This window comes from Bos taurus, chromosome X (genome assembly GCF_002263795.3).
Source record: "Bos taurus isolate L1 Dominette 01449 registration number 42190680 breed Hereford chromosome X, ARS-UCD2.0, whole genome shotgun sequence".
Classification (NCBI taxonomy): domain Eukaryota; kingdom Metazoa; phylum Chordata; class Mammalia; order Artiodactyla; family Bovidae; genus Bos; species Bos taurus.
The window spans coordinates 120,590,341-120,607,460 of record NC_037357.1 but is presented as its reverse complement, the minus strand read 5'-3'; the positions used below and the strand labels follow the sequence as shown (position 1 = coordinate 120,607,460).

Sequence of the window (17,120 nt, the reverse complement as noted above, 5' to 3'; positions counted from 1 at the left end):
ATGTGAACCGTGAACTTCCAGATGTTCAAGCTGGATTTAGAAAAGGTAGAGGAACCAGAGATCAAATTTTGAACATCCATCGGATCATTGGAAAAGCAAGAGAGTTCTAGAAAAACATCTATTTCTGCTTTATTGACTATGCCAAAGCCTTTGACTGTGTAGATCACACCAAACTGTGAAAAATTCTTCAAGAGATGGGAATACGAGACCACCTCTTGAGAAATCTGTATGCAGGTCAAGAAGAAACAGTTAGAACTGGACATGAAACAACAGACTGGTTCCAAATCAGGAAAGGAGTACGTCAAGGCTATATTTGTCACCCTGCTTATTTAACTTTTATGCAGAGTACATCATGTGAAATGCTGGGCTGGATGAAGCACAAGCTGGAATCAAGATTGCTGGGAGAAATATCAGTCACCTCAGATATGCTGATGACACCACCCTTATGGCAGAAAGTGAAGAAGAACTAAAGAGCCTCTTGATGAAAGTGAAAGAGGAGAGTGAAAAAGATGGCTTAAAAGTCAACATTCAGAAAATGAAGATCATGGCATCTGGTCCCATCACTTCATGGCAAATAGATGGGGAAACAATGGAAACAGTGTCAGACTTTATTTTGGGGGGCTCCAAAATCACTGCAGATGGTGATTGCAGCCATGAAATTAAAAGACATTTGCTCCTTGGAAGAAAAGCTATGACCAACCTAGACAGCATATTAAAAAGCAGAGACATTACTTTGCCAACAAAGATATGTCTAGTCAAAGCTCTGGTTTTTCCAGTAGTCATGTATGGATTTAAGAGTCGGATTATAAAAAAAGCTGAATGCTAAAGAATTGATGCTTTTGAACTGTGGTGTTGGAGAAGACTCTTGAGAGTCCCTTGGACTGTAAGGAGATCAAACCAGTCAATCTTAAAGGAAATCAGTCCTGAATATTCATTGGAAGGACTGATGCTGAAGCTGAAAATCCAATACTTTGGCCACCTGATGTGAAGAAATGACTCATTGGAAAAGACCCTGATGCTGGGAAAGACTGTAGGTGGGAGAAGGGGACGACAGAATATGAAATGGTTGGGTGGCATCATTGACTCAATGTACATGAGTTTGAGTAAGCTCCGGGAGCTGGTGATGGATAGGGAAGCCTGGCATGCTGCAGTCTATGGGGTCACAAAGAGTCGGACATGACTGAGTGACTGAACTGACTGGCTGATTATATCATGACCTGTTCCACTCCTTCTCTCTTGTGCTTTTCTTCCCACTCACCTTGTGGTCCTCAGTGGACCTTCATAAAAATACAGCCCTTCACCCATAGCCTTTTTATATACTCTATCTCATAGATACTATCCATTCTCTTATTTCCAGCTATCACACCGCTACACTATACTTTGAGTTTCAATTCTAATTCTTTGTGATCCATGAATCCTTTTTGTTTTTTCCCCCAAAGTGATTTCTTGTTGCATTAAACTTCTCTGATCCTCAAGCTATACTTCATAGCCATTTTTTTTTATTTTTTTTATTTTTAAACTTTACAATATTGTATTAGTTTTGCCAAATATCGAAATAAATCTGCCACAGGTATACCCGCGTTCCCCATCCTGAACCCACCTCCCTCCTCCCTCCCCTACCCTCCCTCTGGGTCGTCCCAGTGCACCAGCCCCAAGCATCCAGTACCGTGCATCGAACCTGGACTGGCGACTCGTTTCATACATGATATTATACATGTTTCAATGCTATTCTCCCAAATCTCCCCACCCTCTCCCTCTCCCACAGAGACCATAAGACTGATCTATACATCGGTGTCTCTTTTGCTGTCTCGTACACAGGGTTATACAGAGTGAAGTAAGCCAGAAAGAAAAACACCAATACAGTATACTAACACATATATATGGAATTTAGAAAGATGGTAACAGTAACATAGCCATTTTTATACCTAAAATGTAAAACACATCATTATAATAGAATGAAATCTTGGAGATATGATAATGAACAGACTGGTTCTCCTTTCCTTCTGTTAATTTAATATCTAAATAGGTCCCTGTTCCAGGAGCACAGCTGCTTCTCAGAGCTTATCTCCTATTGCACCATCTAAAAGTCTTTAATGGGCAAAGAATTAAGCTTTCCCAATCTCTTTCTACTCTCCTCCCATTGGTTTCTATATGCCACATAAAAGAGTGACTCACTTGGAGTATCCCTATGCTTATCTACCCCAGTCCCTCATCAGGGTTAGGCTAACTTTTTTTCTCAGTGTAGTAATTTATTTTATTTTATTTATTTTTTTTTTTTTAGGGCCCTTAAAAGGACCTTTTGTTGAATACCGGAGAACGTGGACACTCAGCCGCCGAAGCCGTAGAGGGTGCGGCCCTGTCGCTTGAGCGCGTAGACCACGTCCATGGCGGTGACAGTCTTGCGCTTGGCGTGCTCGGTGTAGGTGACTGCTCGCGGATCACGTTCTCCAGGAACACCTTCAGCACCCCGCGGGTCTCCTCGTAGATGAGCCCGGAGATGCGCTTCACACCACCACGATGAGCCAGGCGCCGAATAGCAGGCTTGGTAATGCCCTGGATGTTATCACGAAGGACTTTGCGGTGGCGCTTAGTGCCTCCTTTGCCCAGACCCTTTCCGCCTTTGCCGCGACCAGACATGGCGTAAACCCAGAAAATCGAAAAAGCCCAGTGTAGTAATTTATTTTCATATCTTGGCACTTCCTCATTAGATCAACTGTCTAGCTTTATTCCTTTAGGATGGGTGTCTACTACAACCCACTGAAGGGGCCCAGCCTCTTCTCATCCCATCCCCTCTATGTCCAGCTAACTCTGAAGCTTCTTGACGTTTTCTGCCTACTCCTTTCTAACACCACTGCTGGTCTCCTTGCTATCAGCACTGCTACTACTCCTATTCTCTTCCAGAGATGACAAAACATCTAGTCTACTCACCTTTTTCAGAAGAGCAGACAACACATAAACATACATACATCTCATTGCCATCAATTTCACCAGTACTCCAACCCAAACCAACAGTTCCGAGACATACACCAGAGTACTGTCACCTCTATTCATACTCAGCCCCTCAGGCGGTTGATAAAATAAGGTATTCCTTGTTTTATAAAATTTCTGTTGACTGTTCCTATGGAGGAGGGGAACGAACACAGGCAGGTCAGCTCTCAGCACAGGAAGGCAAAGCAAAGGTTTCTCGCATTTGCAGCACAGCAGATGCAGGGACCACTTGGGGTCTAATGCAGACTTAGGGCATCTATTTGGTAGATTCCCTTTATATACTAAAATGTGAACCTGTTTTTTTTTCACCCAAACTGCCCAGTATTTCAGCAGGAGGAGAAATGCCCTTGCCACCTACAGTCACTCAGGTTCTATAGTCCCTCGGCATATGTGGTTAACCAGAGGACTTCCATCTGAAAAAGATCTAAATCTTTGGGTTCCTGGCATGCTACTTTTCATTAGAGTTATTTCAGGATGATTCTTATCTTCCTAAGCCATTGTAAGGTCCTAGAAGTCAGGATGTTGTATTATATTGATACATTTAATAAGCCTGTCTGCTGTTAGTTTGGCACCCCACTCCAGTACTCTTGCCTGGAAAATCCCATGGATGGAGGAGCCTAGTAGGCTGCAGTCCATGGGGTCGCTGAGGGTCGGGCACGACTGAGCGACTTCACTTTCACTTTTCACTTTCATGCATTGGAGAAGGAAATGGCAACCCGCTCCAGTCTTCTTGCCTGGAGAATCCCAGGGACGGGGGAGCCTGGTGGGCTGCCGTCTATGGGGTCGCACAGAGTCGGACACGACTGAAGTGACTTAGCAGCAGCAGCTGTTAGTTTAAGTTCTTAAAGGTATCAATAGTTACCATAAAGAGCATTAGGCTTACAAGTGCTGGGTTGGCATTCTGCTAATAGGATGTGCCTTCTTTTACTCATGTTTTACTTATTTTTCTATTTTTTATCATGACAATTTAAAAACATATACAAAAGTACCCATGACCCAGCTTCAATATTTAGAAACAATTTGCCAGTCTTGTCTCATCTATACACTGTATTTTTTCCTCCCACTTGAATAGTGTGAAGCAAACAAGAAATATCAGATGTCTGTTCCTCAAACAGACGCTTTTTAAAACTAGGTTTCTAAAAATTATTAAGATATAATCTACATACAGAAGGAAGATTCATCCATTTTAGTAAGAATGTTTTTTTTAACATACATCAGTATAATTATAATCCAACTAAAATTAACAATAATTTCTAAGTGGCATCTAATACTTGATTCACATTCAAATTCCCATAACTGGGTCCAAATTGTCTTTTTCAGTTGATTTGTTCAAATGAAGATCTCAACAAGGCCCACACATTGCATTTTTTTTTTTTAGATTTTTTAAAATGTGGACCATTTTTAAAGTTTTTATTGAATTTGTTACAATATTGCTTCTGTTGTTTGTTTATGTTCTGGCTTTTTGGCCATGAGGATATGGGATCTTAGCTTCTCCACCAGGAACTGAACACATACCCCCTGCATTGGAAGACAAAGACTTAACAACTGGACTGCCACAGAAGTCCCTGTATTTGTTTTTTATGTCTCTTAAGCTTCTTTTTATTTTACAATAGTTCCTCCATTCCTTTTTTTCCCAACATGAAACAAATTTGTTACAGAATACAGACCATTTTTTCCCTGTATATTTAACTATATTCTGGATTTGGCTGATTGTATCATCCTGGTAGAGACCTCATAGACACAGAAGAGATCAAGAAGAGATGGAAAGAATAAACGGAAGAACTATACAAAAAAAGATTTTAATGAACTGGATAACTACAATGGTGTGGTCAGTCACCCAGAGCCAGACATTCTGGAGTGTGAAGTCAAGTGGGCCTTAGGAAGCACTGCCGTCAATAAAGCTAGTGGATGCGATGGAATTCCAGGAGAGCTATTCAAAACCCTAAAGGATGATTTTATCAAAGTATTGAACTCAATATGTCAGCAAATCTGGAAGACCCAGGATTGGCCACAGGACTTAAAAAAGTCAATCTTCATTCCAATTCCCAAGAAGGATAGTACTAAAGCATGTTTTAACCATTAGACAATTGCACTCATCTCCCATGCTAGTAAGGTTATGCTTAAAATCTTACATGCTAGGCTTCAGCATAATGCAAACCAAGAACTTCCAGATGTCCAAGCTAGGTTTAGGAAAAGCAGAGGAACCAGAGACCAAATTGCCACCATTCACTGGATCATAGAGAAAACAAGGGAATTCTAGAAAAATCTACCTCTGTTGCATCAACTATGCTAAAGCCTTTGACTGTGTGGATCCTAACAAACTGTGGAAAGTTCTTAAAAGAGATGGGAATATTAGACCAGATACCATCTTATCTACCTCCTGAGAAACGTGTAGGTGGGTTAAGAAGCAACAGTTAGAACCCTGTATGGAACAACTGATTGGTTCAGGATTGAGAAAGGAGTACAACAAAGTTGTCTGCTGTTACCCTGTTTATTTAATCTATACAGTGAGCACATCATGAGAAATGCTAGGCTGGATGAGTTACAAGCTGGAATCAAGATAGGCGGGAGAAACATCAACAGACTGCAGATGATACCACTCTAATGGCAGAAAGTGAAGAGGAACTAAAGAGCCTCTTGATGAGCGTGAAGAAGGAGAGTAAAAGAGCTGGCTTCAAACTAAATATTAAAAAAACTAAGATCATAGCATCCGACCCCATTACTTCATGGCAAATAGAAGCAAAAAAGGTGGAAGCAGTGACAGATTTCCTCTTCTTAGGCTCTAAAACCACTGCAGATGGTGACTGCAGCCATGAAATCAGAATGATTTCTTCTTGACAGGAAAGCAATGACAAACCTAGATAGTGTGTTGAAAAGCAGACATTACTCTGCAACAAAGGTTCATATAGTCAAGTCTATGGTTTTCCCAGTGGTCGTGTATGGTTGTGAGAGCTGGACTGTAAAGAAGGTGGAACACCAAAGAATCGATGCCTTCAAACTGTGGTGTTGGAGAAGACTCCTGAGAGTGTCTTGGAAAACAAGGAGATCAAACAAGTCAATCTTAAGGGAAATCAACCCTGAATACTCATTGGAAGGACTGATGCTGAAGCTGAAGCTCCAATATTTTGATCACCTGATGTAAACAGGTGACTCACTGGAAAAGTCCTTGATGCTGGAAAGATTGAAGGCAGAAGGAGAAGAGGGTGTCAGAGGATGAGATGGCTGGATGGTATCACCAGTACAAAGGACATGAACTTGGGCAAACTTGGGAGATAGTGAGGGACAGGGAGGCCTGGCATGCTGTAGACCACAGGGTTGCAAACAGTTGGACATGACTGGGTGACTGAAAAACAACATCATCCTGGTATCATTTAACATGTTTCTCCATCCTTTGTATTTCCTGTTAGGATATTACTTCCCACTGCATCCCTTCAGGTGGTACATGAAGACTGGCTGCCTCCTTTTGGTCATGCTAAGATGGATCAGTGGGTTCAGGTACTTTCAGCCTCATCTATTCATTTTAAATTTCTTCATCCACTTTTCAATGAATAATCTTAGCAGCCTGAGATGACTGCTGCCTGGATCTAGAATTTTATTGTAATTACACAATTGTGATTTTTGTAATATTATCATTCCTTATGAATTTATTACTTGGCATTCTAAAAAGGATGTTCTTACAGGCTATTCGGTGACTCTAAAATACAGTTCAAACACAAATAGTAGGTTAAATGTTGCATTCATTTACATTATTTACCAATTTTGAGAATGGGAAGTTGATTCTTTAATAAACTCTGAAAGAGCTAGATTGATTTTAGTACTATTATTAATCCTCTTATGTTCACAGGCCCACTATGTTTATTAGTCTTAAGTGAGTGAAATTGCTCAGTCGTGTCTGACACTCTGTGATCCCATGGACTGTAGCCTACCAGGCTCCTCCATCCATGGGATTTTCCAGGCAAGAATACTGGAGTGGGTTGCCATTTCCTTCTCCAGGAGATCTTCCTGACCCAGGGATTGAACCCGGGTCTCCTGCATTGTAGGCAGATGCTTTACTGTCTGAGCCACCAGGGAGTCCTTCTTAGTCTTACTACGCTTAAATTATTCCAAATCTGACAGTAGGATTTTTCTGTGTTCCTTTAACAGGACAGTAATGACACTACCTTTTATATTTCTGGAACTAGATGCCCCAAAGTTCATCTTGTACATTTCCTGCCTCAGAACTGAAATCACCCATTTCTCTAAGGAACTCTGGTTCATTTAATAGGACTTCATATTTAAAGATGACAACTTAGATGCTAGGGGTAATCATTAGTTCTATGCTTCTCTTCAGAGAATTGAGGAATTGAGGTAGGAGATTTGCAGTCTACAGAAAAGAAAACTAAATCTTTAGTTTATAGTGATGTTTCAAATTCACATGTAAGATTACAGGGACTATATTTAACTCCTTTGATTTCATAGTTTTATCTTCTTTTGTTCATGACCCAAATCTTAGTTCTTAAGGACATTTATATAAATCACCCCATATAGATTCAAAATAACAATACCATATTATTTCTTACATAGGTGTTTGATTGCAGTCTAACATTTATTTGACTCTTTTTGTCCTTTGAATAGATAATATAGCAGATACAGTGTCAAAACTCTGTCTTTTAAAGTCACTTAAAATAATTCTTCCTTATGTGCTTATCCTGCGGCCTGATACATAAAATATTTTAAAGTAAATTTTAAATTTGTGAGGATTAATTTTATGCTTTATTTTGTTTTAAAATAATATAAACCACTTAGATATTTCCCAATTCAAAACTATAGTAAAAGATAGTTACAGATAAATACAGAGTTGATCTTTTTCCCTTCCAAGCTGTACTCTTTCTTTTCTCTTACAGGTAAACATTTTTATTAGTTGGTTTAGTCTCCATTGTTTCTATCAAAAAATAAAAATAACACTGGAATATTACTCAGCCATAAAAAGACCCAAATAATGCCATTTACAGAAACATAAATGTACCTGGAGATTATCATACTAAGGGAAGTAGTTCAGAAAGAGAAAGACAAATACTATATGATCTCACTTATATGTGGAATCTAATATAGACACAATGAACCTATCTTTGAAGCAGAAACAGGCTCATAGATATAGAAAACAGAGTTGTGGTTGCCAAGGGGAAGTGGGCTGAGGGAGGGATGGACTGGGAGTTTGAGGTTAGCAGCTGCAAACTATTATGTAAAGAATAGATAAACAACAAGGTCCTATTGTATAACACAGGGAACTATATTCAACATCTTGAGATAAACCATAATGAAAAAGAATATAGAAAAGAATATATATATATAACTTGAGTCACTTTGCTGTGCAGCAGAAATTAACACAACACCAGGAAAATAATTGGGTTGGCTGAAAAGTTCATAAATCTACTATACTTAAAAAATAAATCAATATTTATAATAAAAAATTTATATATATATATGCATGAAATATATCATATGGAGTATTCTTCTCCTTACATTTAACAGTACGTCCCGGAGAGACCATTTCATAGGACATTGACATCTTTCTTTTTCCTTTTTACAGCAGCATAGTACTCCTTTGGGTGGATGCCCTATAGTCAATTTATTCAGTTTCCTCTTGATAAACACTGGTTTATTTCTAACTTCCTGCTATTATAAATAGTGTTATAATTAATAGCTGTTTACAAGGATCATTTCATATTTTGCCACTTCTGTTTTGAGACAGATTTCTAGGAGTGAAGTTGCTGGCAAGGGATAAATATTTATATAATTTTGTCAGATACTGAGAAATTGCTATGTGCAGTCTTAGGAAACTCATGTACATGTCCCTGGTCCTTCATTTGCAAAATATAAGTAATACCTCCTTCCCAAAATATTGTAGGATCAAACCGACAGTGGAACTCAAAGCACCTTTAAAAAAAAACATAAAGCAATAAACAATTGTAAGTGATTAGAATTAATGAATAACAATTCATTGTTAGAGGAGATTTATGTAGCCATGCCAGTGTCTGGAAATGATCTCATTGGCTGAAGTAGAGAATCAATCTAAGACATAGGGAGAAAGACACAGAAAATCTTGAGATCTATGTAAGATGCTATGTGACAATAAGAGAACAATTATTTCCCCATGTATGAAGACGTTGAGGAAGCCAACAGCAGAGCTGAATTTTGAAGCAGACAAGGAGATTACTAGATGGAGATAATTGGGCATTACAGAGTAATGGGTCGGGGGAGAGACTGCACCAATAATAGAGGAAGGAAATTTTACTGGGAGAATAAGAATTCTGGTATAGGGGATCTTAGTGAACATGTGCTGGGGATTGTATGAGTATTAGAGAAATAGGTCAAAGTCAGGATGTAAAGGGTATTTATGCCATGCAAAGAATGTTTTGCTTTATAATATATATTGATACAATATGTGTGTGTGTGTCATGGGTGGTTGACCTAGAAGTTTTCTCAAATCTCCTATTTTATATATTCTTTGTAAATGTGAAAGTAAGTTACTGATAATTATTAAATACATGCATTATCTATTATATAAAATGAAGTGATATTCCAAACTATTAATATTGAGTTCATTTTGAAACAAATGTTTGAAAGGCCAACTGCAGAAAAAGAATCCTTATTATACTAAGCCACATTTTGTCTTTGGTGATACTTTCCAAACACAGAAGGATAACACAAAACCATATTCCCCTGTCTTCTTGCTATCTGGGTGAGTCAACAGAATCAGGGTAGTTGCCTACCAATTCTATTACCATTTACCTAGCTAAGCCATCTTATGGGTGTATGTGGATTTCCAGAATACTAACCGGAAGGAAGAGAGGAACCTGACAGGCCAGCCAAAAACAAGCTCTGCTTTCCCCAAAGCTCCAATGCATTCTTCCTTCTGGGGCTCTGCAGTCTGTGACTATCTAAACCCTGACTATGTAAAAAAAAAAAATCAGCGATATACTGGGTTGGCCAAAAACTTTGTTCAGGTTTTTCCTGTAACAACATCTTCTTTTTGCCCCATCCAATATGTGTTGGGAGCTGGAATTTTAGGATGTATTTTTTAAAATATTTATTTATTTGGCTGCTTTGGGTCTTAGTTGCAGCATGCAGAATTCAGTTCCTTGACCAGGGATGGAACCTGGGTCCCCTGCATTGGGAGCACAGAGTCCCAGCCACTGGACCATGAGGGAAGTCCTTGTATTTGTTTTAATAGTTTCATATAGTTAAGTTTTGGTAGTGAAGTAAATCTTTAGTTCCAATGTCAAGAGTAAACTTGTAATACCAGGAATAGTTGTTTGTCTCTGTAAATGTGGTTTCATGAGTTGCATGACTCATATAATCAATTATTCCCTCTCTGCTTCAAATGGCAAGAAGCTTAAACCCAAATTCACGGTCTTCTCCAACTAGACTTCTTATATTTGAGATTCTGTTGTTGTTCAGTCACTAGGTCATGTCCAACTCTGTGACCCCATTGACTGCAGCTCGCCAGGCTTCCCTGTCCTTCACTATCTTCTGGAGTTTGCTCAAATTCATATCCATTAAGTCGGTGATGCCATCCAACCATCTCATCCTCTGTGGTCCCCTTCTCCTCCTGCCCCCAATATTTCCCAGAATCAGGGTCTTTTCCAATGAGTCGGCTCTTCGAATCAGGTGGCCACCAAGTATTGGAACTTCAGCTTCAGCATCAGTCCTTCCAATGCATATTCAGGGTTGATGTCCTTTAGGATTGATTGGTTTGGTTCATATTTATTGGGTTGGCCCACAAGTTTGTTTGACTTTTTCCATAACATCTTATGGAAAAACCTGAATGAAATTTTGGGCCAAACCAATATTTGTGACTGCGTGTAGTGTGTGTGTATATCTCTATATATTAATACATTCCTCTATTCTCCAATCTCTAGGCATTTGGATCGTTTCTGGCTTTAGACTGCTACAAACAGTATGTCTATGAAGATTCCTATATGGTTCTCTTGGTGAAAATGTGTAAGAGTTTTTCTAAATCACATTCCTAGATATGAAAGTATTTGGTCATAGGATATGTAAATACCCTGCTTTGAGAGAGACAGAAAATTCATTTTCCAAAGTCACTCTAATTTATATTCCTACTAGCTGAGCATAACAGTATTTCTGTTGATACACATCCTCTGTCAAGCTTCTCAATATTTTGCCATTCTGGTGGGTGTGTAGTGCTATATTATTTCACTCTTAATTTGCATTTGCATTAGTAAAAGATTTATGAATCTTTCCATCTGCTCATTGGCTATGGATATTTCTTTATTTTGGTGAATTGCTCGGTTTCTGAATTTATTCTAATTTACTTTTGGGCTGTCTTTTTCTTATTCAGTTGTATTTTTAACATACTCTGGTCACTAATCCTTTGTTAGTTACATGCTTTACGAATAACTTCACCCAGTTGTTGGCTTCAATTTCCTTTTCTTTCTAGTATGTTTTAATGCATAATGGTACTTAACTATAAAGCAGTTAAATTTATACATCTCTGGTTTTATGCACAGATCTTTTGTGTCTTAAAAATACCCTTTTCTATACAGAGGTCAGAAAGATTTTCCTATATTTTCTTCTAAAAGTTTTAGTTTTGCATTTCACAAATGAGTCCTCAAAGCTTCTAGAATTGATTTTATGAATTGTGCAATTTAAGGATTTATCTAAACGCTTTAAATTTTCTACATGGAAAGATGATTGTTCCCAGCATCATTTACCCAAGAGTCCTCCTGTATTCCACAGTGGTAAGCAACACAACATCTGTCATACAATCAAAGTTTTGTACACACTCGCACATTTCCTAGATCTCTATTCTAATTTATTGCTCAGTTTGTTTTCATTATGTCCACTAACATACTGTGTTAATTATAAGAGCTTTAAAATCTTGGTATCTGGAAAAGACTGCTCACCCCAGACCGACAAACATTTGACTGTTAAATTTAAAAACTGACTTCATGTACTATAGTCTTTATAAGTTATATAGTATCATACAGTATGTATTATTTTATGTTTGTTTTCTTTTACTCATCATTATGTTTGTGAGCGATGTACATACTGTTGATGCAGCTATCGCTCATTTATTTTCAGAGCTGTCATAGCTGTACAGCATTCTATTTTATGATCTTATCATATTTTTTCTCTGTTTTACTATTAAATGAATATTTGGGTTGTTTCCAGTTTTCTTTCATTACACTTGATAATTAAAAATTCTTGAGTTTATTGAGAAAGGTGTGTTAAAATTTTCCACTAAGTTTCTTAATGGTGAATGTATGAATTTACCCATACAATTGTATCAATTTCTTGCCACACCAAATTTGACACATATATTAGATTCATGCAAGTTTAGAATTATGTTATCTTCCTGGTGGACTGATCTTTTTTCAACTTTATGTAGTGACCTTCTCTATTTCTAATAATGCTTTTGGTCTTAAAGTCTTTTTGGTCAGATATCAATATAATGATCCCAGAATTCTTTTCCTTTTAGTCAATATTTACCCAGTTTATTTTCTCATGTCCTTTGGTTTTCTAGCTTCTGCACTGCATGCTTTTGGCTTGCCTATTATAAAGATCATACAGTCAGTTGATTTTTTTTCTATTTTAACCCAATACGATAATCTGTTTTTCACTGGTAAGTTTAGTTTATTTATATTTATTGAATATATGTTAAGACTTACTTATATTATCTTACTTTAAAGTTTATATTTATATTTATCATGCTTTTAAAAATTCTTTTTATTCCTTTCAGTTTTGGGTTGATTTTTTTTCTCTAATGTGCTTTTTGTCTTTACTGTTTTGTTAATTATATTTCTTAACCTTCACCCTTGAAATTTTATCTTATGTATTTAACTAAACAATATCATTGGAATATGTTAATTCTAAATAGGACTTTCCAAAATTACATGCTGTTTGTTTTCCAGCATTATAAATCTGTTATTGTTATTATATTGCTTACTCTGTGGTTAATATTTGTTTTTACCTTCTTATTTGCTCAGATTGTCCTTCCGTGATAATGTAACTCTTTCCTGAAGAACATCCTTTAGCAGCTCCTTTAGCAAAAGTGATGGCTCAGACGGTAAAGTGTCTGTCTACAATGCGGGAAACCCAGGTTCAATCTCTGGGTTGGGAAGATCCCCTGGAGAAGGAAATGGCAATCCACTCCAGTACTTTTGCCTGGAAAGTCCCATGTACAGAGGAGCCTGGTAGGCTACAGTCCATGGGGTCGCAAAGAGTTGGACATGACTGAGCGATTTCACTTTCACTTAGCAAAAGTCATTGGTGGTGAAGGTATCATAATTTATGGTGTTCTTCAAGAATCATTTCATTTTAGAGGTAGTTTACTGAATACATATTTCTAGGTTGTGATTCATTATTTTTAAGCACACTTTCTAGTTTTGATCTTGCTAATTAGTAGTCTGCTACCAATCTAATTGTCTTTCTTTTATGGGTAATCATTCCTACTCCTAGGAGGATACTTTTAATACATTTTTTGTCTTTGAAATTCTGCAGGTTCTCTACAATGTGTCTCAGCATGAGTCTGTTTTACTTATTGTGCTTGAGATTCATTGTGTTTCCTGTATATGTGGATTCACATTTTCCATCACTCTGGAAAATTCACACCCTGATCAGAATCTCAGAAGAAGTAATAGAATCAAGAAAGGCAAATTGGTGATGTGGCTGTTGTTCATATGTTTTCATAGCTTAATATAATTTCACTTTATGAATATATTATCATCTTTTTATTCTATTAGTTAAAACTTTTTACAAGTTCTCATTACATTTACAAACATTTCCAGTCTCTTCTCAATGGGCTCTTATTGTTTGCAAATGTTTCTTTAAAAAAAAAAACAAAAAACATTTCAAACATAATGGTTTTGTATTATGTGCCTTCCAATCTGTGTATCAGTGATTTGGGGAGTCTTAATGTGTGGTGGTTGTTTCTCCTTACTTTCATTCATTTCAGTTTCCTTCTCTATTCTTGGGTGCTATTTGATTGTGAGGCCATCACTTGATACTACTGTGTGGGAGTGCTACCTAAGTTAAGAACATTTTCCCCAAAGAGGATTTGCTTTTGTTGCTGATGACCAATGGCCACCACCAAGCTGAGTCCACTTTTACTTCCCTTTAATGTTGCAGTTTACCCTCCTTTCTTGGTGGGACAAATCGAGAGTGGCATTGACATATATACAACACGGTGTGTAAAATGGATGGCTAGTGGGAAGCTGCTGTATAGCACAGGGACCTCAGCTTGGTGCTCTATGATGAGGGAGGGGATATATGTATACTTATAGCTGATGTGCCCTGGAATAGGAAATAGCAACCCACTCCAGTATTCTTACCTGGAGAACTCTAAGGACAGAGGGGTCCATGGATGTGCAAAGAGCTGGACATGACTGTGAGCGCGTGCGCGAGCACACACACACACAGCTGATTTGCATTGTTGTATGGCAGAAAACAAAACAATATTGTAAAGGGATTATCTTTTAATTAAAAAAAACATAAAATAAAATTTCACCTTAGTACAAAATCCTACCTTTAATTTCCCTACTTTGCTTCTGGATCAAAGCTCACAGTATCCATACAGACAGTACTTCTATTCTCATCCATATTCAGGATCCCTCTTTTTCCCAGCTATCCTCCATTTTATACTCCCAGCTCATACTTCAGACCTCTTTTTTGGGTTAGAGGGCTTATTGGGATACTCTCTTGCCTTCTTTAAGTCCACTACTATGCGGTGGATCCATATGTGAATATGCTTTACTCCCTCGGAACACTTAGTCTGTTATAACACTAGAAGCAATGCCATAAAAGAAGAGTTAAATAAAGCCATATGCAGCAACACAGATGGACCTAGAGACTGTCATACTAAGTGAAGTAAGCCAAGCAAAGACAAGTATCATATGATATCACTTGGAATCTAATTTTTTAAAATGATACAAATGAACTTATTTACAAAAGAGAAACAGACTTACAGATTTCAAAAACAAACTTATGGTTACCAAAGGGGAAAAGTGGGGGGAGGAGGGATAAATTAGGAGTTTGAGGTTAATGTATGCACGCTACTATATTATAAGACAGATAACCAACAAGGACTCTTAATATTCCGTAATAACCTATATAGGTAAAGCATCTGAAAAAAGAATAAATGTGTGTATATGTGTAACTGAATCATTTTGCTGTACACCGGAAAGTAACACAACATTGCAAATCAACTACACTCTAAAAATTTTTTTAAATAAATAAAAAGGAGAGATATATACTGTAAAACTAAGAAACAGAAAAGGTACAATGACCATAGTTTCTCACTCCTTACCTCACTCCTCAGTACCACTTTCACAACACAACTTATTTAAGTGTTTCTGCTCAGAGAATTTATGATGGTAATCTCCATATCTCTAAATAATATCAATATATTTTCTTACCTTTGAAACATGTGGATTTAGTTTATTAATTTTCCCTTTTCTCTTTCCTCCTCTATTTTTTTTTTTTTACTGAGCTTAATTCTCTAATTAGTCACATTTGTAGCATTAAACAGAATATTCCACTAGCTCTTCTTCTAACCTCCATCAGTATCTCCATCCTATTTTTCTGGCCTGGGAAATCCCATGGACAGAGGAGCTTGGCGGGCTACAGTCTATGCAGTCACAAAGAGTTGGACACAACTGAGCTCATGTGCACAAATTCCCTGACTTTGAGGATATGAGCATACTGACCCTTTCTTCCATGTATCCCAGGATCCTCCACTCATGTTCTAACTAATTTGAATTATGTACTTACTTTTATATTACCAGATTGTTAACATTTAAATTGTTTGCAACCAAAGTCAACATTTCAATAATTGTTTCATAGAATGATTGTAAAACCTCAAAATCAATAAAGAACATTTTCATTTTTGGGACAACATAAATACCTTCAGTACAGGGCAAGTTCTATTTTGAGACTGCATTCCCTTCACCCTGAGCTCAATACTACGATCCTCAAGCCACATGAAGAGGATTGGTTCAAGTGCAAATAAGTATTGTCTTCCATATATATATATTTTTTAACTCCTGAACATCATAGTACAATTTGTTTCACAGTTACATCATTCATGACTTTTTATATAGTTTTCAGGCTTTCTTTTCCCCTCTGGAGTTTCAAATGGCCTTTGCTTATTTCTTGCATGATTTAACTTTATAATTCCATTCTTTTTTTCCAAGTGCTGAATTACACATTCTAGTCTATCAATTTCTTCCACCACCACCCCCATCCTACTACCTGGAAGCCTTCCTCCTAGAGTCTCTATCGACTAGATCCAAACTGGCTTGGTTGTTCTGCAAGCCTGCCAAACTGCTGTCATGTTGAGATGTCACTTCAGCACTTACTTGAATTGGAGCCATCGTTTCCCAGTTCCCATTGATTCCTTTTGCTTGGTTTACCTCAAAAAAATTGTTTTTTTGGGCAGAGTTCATCCTTGAGATATTCTTTAGAAAAGGTGTGTAAGAAATAAAATTTACAAATCCTTGGATGTTTTCATTCTTTCTTTACATCTATGTTTTTTTCTCAGTATAGGAACATGGACTATAATTTTGAAGCAGTTGCTCCATTATCACATAGGATGCATGCTGTGCTGCTCAGTAATCTTAATACTACTCTGATTATTCACATGCCCACTTATGTAACCTTTGTGTTGTTGTTGTTGCTTAGTTGCTATATCATGCTCAACTCTTTCACAACCCCATGGACAGTATCCTTCCAGGCTCCTCTGTCCATTAGATTTCCCAGGCAAGAATACTGGAGTGGGTTGTCATTTCCTTCTCCAGGAGATTTTCCCAACCCAGGGACCGAACCTATGTCGCCTGTATTGGCAGGCATTCTTTGCCACTGAGCCACTTGGGAAACCCAGGTAATCTTTATAAGTACCCTTTAAAACTCTCTCCCTTTGGCACACCTTCATGAAGTCATTTTTTGAAATCTCTCAGTTTTTCATGGCCTGCTCTCCCACTTTCTTCACTCTTACCCTTGGATAACTTTTTTCCTTCTTATTTTAGAAAGAAATCTAGAAGGGTATGAGGCAAGTATGAATTCCATAGTCTTTCATCTCAAGTCTCCATCACTTATTTTCAATATATTATATTGTCATATTGTATTTACCT

The 17,120-nt window shown here is 37.5% G+C and overlaps 1 pseudogene; it reads right to left on the bottom strand.

Moving 5' to 3' along the window:
- Positions 1 to 2,286: 2,286 nt before the first annotated feature.
- On the bottom strand, positions 2,287 to 2,666 carry LOC783117 (histone H4-like; annotated as a pseudogene).
- Positions 2,667 to 17,120: the final 14,454 nt, after the last annotated feature.